Genomic DNA, 6,920 nt, shown 5'->3' with positions numbered 1-6,920 from the left:
CAAGGTTTCAGTATAGACATCTGAATTTTCCTTTAGTTGATTTAACAACTGGCTTTTTCCAAAATCATCCAGGTCTGCATTGTTAGTGGCGGCTTGCAGCAGATCACGGCATGAAGGCGGAGAAACCAGATTGTCAGGAGCAACAGCAGAGAAGAAAGCAAGTTGAGGGGAATATCCAGCATCTGATGGTTTCAAGAACTGATACTGGTGCTTCTTGTTTCTAAACCAATAACTGTTCTGAGAAACATTAAACTGAAGGCCGGATAATGACATGAAGTCAAGTCCCACGACTGCAGGAAACGCAAGGCTACGTGCTGGCAGAATGACACATGGTAAAGTTACTACTTCAGTCTGTAAAACCAGTGTCAGTTCACTCCATCCTAATGGCTGTCTCCCTTCTCCATCTGCTAAATACAGGGGGGCTCTAGTCCATGGTTTCAACACATCATGTTGACTCCTCACGGTGTTCCAGACTTTTTCGTAAAGCAAAGTATAGGACGATCCAGTGTCCAGGATGGCAGTTCCTTTCCAAGGTCCGATGTTCAGTTTTCCTGTGTTCATATTGCAGCTGGTTCTCCCGGTCTTTCTCCAGTTGTTGGCCAAGACGGACAAGTCCACCAACAGAAGTAACTCCACTACTTCTCAGCTGACTGGCCAGTTGGGGGTTAATGTTCTTCAAGACCATCTTAATGATTTCCTCTTCTTTAATATTTGGCTTCCAGTGCTTACATAAAGACTGATACATATAGGCAAAATCTCTGACACTTTCACCATCTCTCTGAACTCTGGTGCGCACTCTTTCTACTAGATCATCTTCATAGTCTTCAGACAGGAAAGCAACGCGGAACTGTTCATGAAACTCTTTCCAAGTGTGAATTTTATGACATCCCACATCCCACCAATCTCTTGCAGTCCCATATAGCACATTACGCAAGGTGGCCATAAGTTCATCATTTGAGAGCGGATTGAGAGCCAGAAAATCCTCACACCTTTCCAGGTATTGAAGTGGGTCAGAGGTATCATTCAGTTTGCCAAATGTTGGAAATTGGAGCTTAACAGGGCTTTTTCCTATGAACCTAGATTTTCCTTCCCCATGAACAGTGTATCCTCCAGGGGAACAGAAATTTTCCTCTGCTAGTCCAGCTTGTACAGTGGATTGTAACTGGAGTCGGCCGGAAATGAGAAAGGGCTTTTCTCCAAGGAAAACCTCAGAGTGCGTTTGAACACCTGCATGGCCAACAGCAGTGGTAAGTTTAGTTGTTGTTAGTTCATCAGAGAGTGTTTGTATTGTGTTTTTGCAACAAGAGAACTCCTCCTGTAAATGTGTTACAACATCAGACATTGGAGTGAGCACTGAGCAAAGATCCTTAGTCAAGTCAATATGATGGTGCTGCAACCAACAACCAAGTGACGCGTTAAACTGTGTTCTCAGATATTCAAGCTGTTTCTCCACATGTTTAACAATTTCTTTTTGTTGTTCCTGAAATAGATCTCTAAGTGCTTTGGTTACATGTTCAGTATGGGCAGTGATTTCTTTTGTCATTTTCTCCATGTTTTCCTTTAGCTCCTGTTGGTGACGCTGTTGTTCCTCAGCCATTTTGTGAAGCTGCTGTTGAATATCAGACTCAGAAGAAGTTTTTTTTGAAAAAGAAATTGCAGGCTGACATCCTCCACTTCCACTACTGTTTTCCTTCCTAACAGTGTTTTGAGAATGTAGAGGACTGACAAACTCAGGAAAGTCACAGAGATCCATGTCCAGCAGAGAGTACGTAGTTGGAGGGGACTCCTGTGTGTGCACTGGTTTTAACTGTGGAGACTCCATTTCACACTGTAAAAATTCTGAGTTGGTGGCCATTTTGGTTTCCTTTGATCCAGACATGAATAACATTTTTCATTCAGCACACACATGTGCATGTTTGTTTGTTTGTTTGTTTTTAATTTGTTTCATTCAGTGAGGTTTTATTTCAGTTGTTTTTTTTTTATTAGTAGGGTCCCATCTGGGGTGCCATTTTTTATGTGACGCTTTGTGTTTGTTGTTTTTAGTTGACTGGGGTGCCAGTCAGAGCCCTGTTGTTCAAAACCTAGATAAGGGATTAAGCCGGGATATGTTGGTTATCCTGGCTTAATTTAGTGTTGATTCGGTTGTTCGAAAGCAGAGGCACATATGTTGCCATGGAGATTTATTCTGTGCACTTAGCCTGGTCCCGACCAGGCTAACAACCAGGCTTAGTTTAGCCTGGTGCCTTATCTGTCCAGTCAGCTGTCACTGCGATCGGAAATCAATGTGTTTTACCGTCATTTCATGTTCTTATGTACGTATTTGCCTCATTTTTTAACAAAATACATTAAGCCTACAATAATAAAAAAAAAAACATTTAAAACATTCTTTTTGTCATAGCCTAATTATTCGTGTGATAATGTGTTTGTCTGTATATCTATGTTATATGTTTAATGTCCTTTATGTTGGAATCTGTATCAATGAGCTGTACTGGAAACAAATTCCACCAGCCTGGCTGTGTGGTCATTAAAAGAATCAATCAAATCCTTAAGCATCGTCAGGTGTCTTCAATGAAGTCAGTGATGAGGGCAATATATAAAGTCCTATGCACATGACGTGTGTGTTTCTTCCTTCACAATGGCGTGTCTGTTTTTGAATGAGGTTGCAGGACTAGAGGAAGAGGCGCTCATTGTGCGCAGTATGGGAGGCCGTTTAGGGCAAAACACATCAAAATCTGCACACACACTTACAGTGTACTCACACACACACTGACGATTGGCACATATGCACCGAAACAGGGCAAAACACATCAAAAATCTGTACACACACACACAATTTACACACACACACACACACTGATAATGGGTACATACGCACCGTAAATAAAGGCTAAGCACATTAAAAAGCCGACAATGGGCACATACACACTAAAAACATGCACACACAACCACACACACACACACACACACACTGAGTATTCACACACACTGACAATGGGTACATACACACTATGAAACATGTTTACACACTGAAAACCTGTACACACACAGACATTGAGTATTCACACGGACCACCTTTCACACAGGGGGTAATAGCTTTCTTGTCTGTGTGTAAACTTATATTATTGATTGTGAGTTTGTGTGTTTGTGTGTGTGTGTGTGTGTGTGTGTGTGTGTGTGTGTGTGTGTAAAATAAATTCAGTGCGCCTGGAAGCTCAGGTCAGTGTAACCGGAAGGCACCTGAAACTGTTTGTTTACAGGAAGCTACTTCCGATTTTGCCACTTCAAAATATTTTTCTCTATATTATAAATTGTTTATAGGCTATGCTACAGAAACTTCATACTTGAGGGACAATGACTCATTGTTCATTATTTTGCGTAAATTTACAATTTCTAAGAACAAACCACCTCACTCGCTTGATATAAAGTTTTACCATGTTTGAGTGTATTTTATTCTGAAAGCTACCACAGGAAGTCATAGTATCTACTCCAGCATTGGATGCACACTCCCGATTTCGATCATGACAGAGCGGGAAACTTAATGGAGAGCATCAATGGCTGGCGGTAGACAAACTGAGGAGGCTGTTGCTATTTTGAGGAGGCTACTGGGTTCACCCGACCTAATAAACTGTCTGGTAAACCAAGACGCCTCTGGAAGTACAAGCAGTAACGTTTCGGTAAACAATGAGAACAATGAGATGAGTGTATTGTTTAGGCCAAACCAATGCCTAAATGTGAATATGAGGAGTGAACCGCTCCTTGGACCCGTAGCTGAACAGACCCCGCTCTTTCACGCCAGGCGATTTAGCGGCTGGGGTAGGAAGGCAAAGAGAAGGTGGGTAACATTAACCACATTAAGTATTATTTTCTGGCCATGAATGTAATAATTAAGTCAGACAACTGTCGGTATTTCCAGACCACGACCGCCATACCACCGCAAAACTCCTTTTTTTAAGGATGTGATACTGCTCTTCAGCCCCCGTGACAAAAAAGTCCCAAGGAAAAAAGTGAAGGCACTCTTACATGAAAAGGGCCACATAATAAGTGCGCTACAACTTGATAAAACATGGGACAACAGGACACTGCTGCTCAAACTGCACGAGGCCTTTGATGGGAGAATCCCCTCTGACGTAAGGTGAGTCAATGGCAAGTTAGCATAGCCGAATTCCAGCTAGCTACATAGTTAGCTAAAACTAGAAAATGAATCAGCTAATCTACATCTGACTTGCTAATGCTGCCAGAGGAGGTAGTAGCTTTTCTTTCATTTCATTTATTCTCCAACAGTTTTGTCTGTCATATAGACATTGCGTAGTCACTGGAATTGTTTAACTGTTGTTAGGTGTACTTGTGGCAGCTCTAATGGATGTACGAATATATATTTTCAGTTTGGAGATTCTTATGCCTTGTGGGAATAAACTGGTCCCACCCAGACTTGGCAAAGGCCAGCTTTTAGATGCTTCCATGGTGCACAAGATATTCATTAGATCTCCAGTGTATGTAAGACCGTCAGTGGCCCTTGAGGTAAGCAGCAGAGTACAAAACAGGAGAGTCTGAAATTTGTCATCTACATTAATTATTTGCATAAAATCTGAGTTACGTGAGGTAAACTTCATTAAAATGAGTAAAAAAAAACAACGATAAATGCAGTCAATTGCATGTAAATCTCGATAAAGCCATTAAGTTTTAAATTAAGCCCACTAGATGGCTCCCAGCAATATCCTCCATAGTGCCAGCACAATGAATATTTTTTGTCTCATCAGGGAAGTTCAGTTCTTGGTTTTGAAGCATAATTGGTCAGTATTTGCAATATTGCAAGTTAGTAAAAATGTATTCTCCGCCTTGGTTATAATTTGTCTATTATGTGAGTATGTGCAGCAGACTTGGGTAGTAGTAACTGGAAGTGCAGCAGTGGTGCTTGAAGTCAAAGTCGAAACCTAATTTATTGTTGTTTATTTCTTACTCACACAAATTGTCCCGAAGGGCGAAACCTTTAATAAATGGTATATTTTGGAATTGCGACCACATCCTACAGTAAGCTAGATATGCAAAATCACTGCTAGTAAGCAGAGACTCTGTGTCTATAGCCCAGTCACTACTGTCCAATATGTCAGCTCACACATGCAAATGACAATTAGCTGTGTCGATCTTCCTTTGTGAGATTGGTCTATATTGTAACATTTTCAATTAATTATTTTTAATGACAACTGAACATGTAATTACTTGAGGGCTTCAATAGCAACATCGCATCAGAATCCCATTTTTAATGAGATTATCATCAAGGTCCATGCTGACCATTATTTAAACTTTTTTGTCAGCCTGTGATAGAAGAAGACACTGATACAAGCACAGAAGAAGATGAGTGGGTGAAAGAGGAGGATGTATTTGTCCCAGCCACCGCAGATTCCCAGGTTTCAGACAGAAACCCACACGGAGTCCAAACCCGCTCATCCCAGCCCTCCACAAGTGACCAGACCTTAATACAGTGGCAAAATGATTATGGAACTTATGTGAATTTGATAAATGAGACAACAGATGATGAGGATGATGATGACCTGTACAACGCTATTATTGCCAGCGTTGAGGAGAAGACGTAAGTTTTTGTTTTTGTTTTTGTTTTCCTCTGGGCAGTAATGGTTACATCGTTTGGAGCTGACACATCTTTTCATATGTCAAGGCAGCTTAAGCTTTTGAAAGACATGCACAAATATATATGAAATGAACATGATCTAATGTTGAGCTAAATGAACATAAAGGCTACCAAATTAACTCTGTTGATTAACAACAAGTACTTGTTATCTAATTAAAATACATTTGCTGATGTCATTCTTATTTTTAGGCAGCCCAAAGAACAGGTCCCCGTCAGTGAAATACTGGGTGAACTCAGCGACCAAATTGATAACACTCAAGTGTGCAAGTTCAACATCAATCGTTCTGCAGTCCTCGATGGGGCATTAAGGGGATTCAGACGGCTCTCCTACGACCCAAAAAAGAAGATGTCCATAAAGTTTTTGGACGACAGGGGAACCACAGAGGAGGCTGTAGACCTTGGTGGCCCTCGCAGAGAGTTTCTGCGTTTGTTGATAAAAGCATTGGCAGATTCAGACATGTTTAGTGGACCAGAGGGAAATCTCAACTTGGCTCTAAGTGCTTCTGGTTTGTGTACCGGCATTTTTATTTATGATACATGTACGAAGGATGAATTAATTTATCTATTTTCTTTGTACAAAAAGCAGTTATTATGAAAAACACATATTTTTTTATTAAAACAACATGTCATCCCGTCATAGTTAGTTATTTGCTGGTTTTGTCCTTGAAATTTCACAGGATTACTAATGGAACTGGCCAGGGTGCCAGCCATGTAAATATAATATGAGAAATTCCGCTGTTGTGACTCCTCAGATATTTATCAGTATTTTATGTTTTGCTTTGTCTTGTGAACCTTTTCAGCTGTGCGGGATGACCGATATTTCATTGCTGGCAGAGCAATAGCTGTCAGTCTGGTGCATGGAGGTCCTCCACCTTGTTTCCTCTCAAGAACACTGTTTACCTGTTTAACAGAGGGACCTGATGCATGCTGTCCTGTGCTGGAGGACATCACAGACATTGACCTCTACTTAAAACTAGAAAAGGTTTGTTGCCCAATTTTATTATTTTATTTATATTATGCCTGGTCCCTGGGTTGCTTAAGATGTGCTATCCCTTCTGTGAACCAGATCTCTGAAGCCAAAACACTGAAGGAGCTGCAGCAGTTTGCAGAACCACTCACTGATTACCTAGCCAATTCTGGCTGCTTGAGACCTCTCACAAGCCTGGCGGACAAGGACAAACTGGTGGAAGATGTCCTCATGTTTCAAGTGGTCCAGTGTGTCCGTGGTCCCCTGGAAAGGTACATACTGTTACAGGTTAAGTGTTGACTATACAGT

At 41.1% G+C, this 6,920-nt stretch overlaps 1 long non-coding RNA gene across 1 annotated transcript; it reads left to right on the top strand.

Annotated features, from left to right (window-relative positions):
• Window positions 1-3,695: 3,695 nt before the first annotated feature.
• Window positions 3,696-6,620, top strand: LOC144458359 (uncharacterized). The gene is made up of 3 exons (XR_013487853.1): window positions 3,696-3,832; window positions 3,914-4,132; window positions 6,445-6,620. It is a non-coding gene; the product is annotated as an uncharacterized LOC144458359 (long non-coding RNA).
• Window positions 6,621-6,920: the final 300 nt, after the last annotated feature.

This window comes from Epinephelus lanceolatus, chromosome 17 (genome assembly GCF_041903045.1).
Source record: "Epinephelus lanceolatus isolate andai-2023 chromosome 17, ASM4190304v1, whole genome shotgun sequence".
Classification (NCBI taxonomy): Eukaryota; Metazoa; Chordata; class Actinopteri; order Perciformes; family Serranidae; genus Epinephelus; species Epinephelus lanceolatus.
This window is presented reverse-complemented; position numbering and strand designations above follow the sequence as displayed.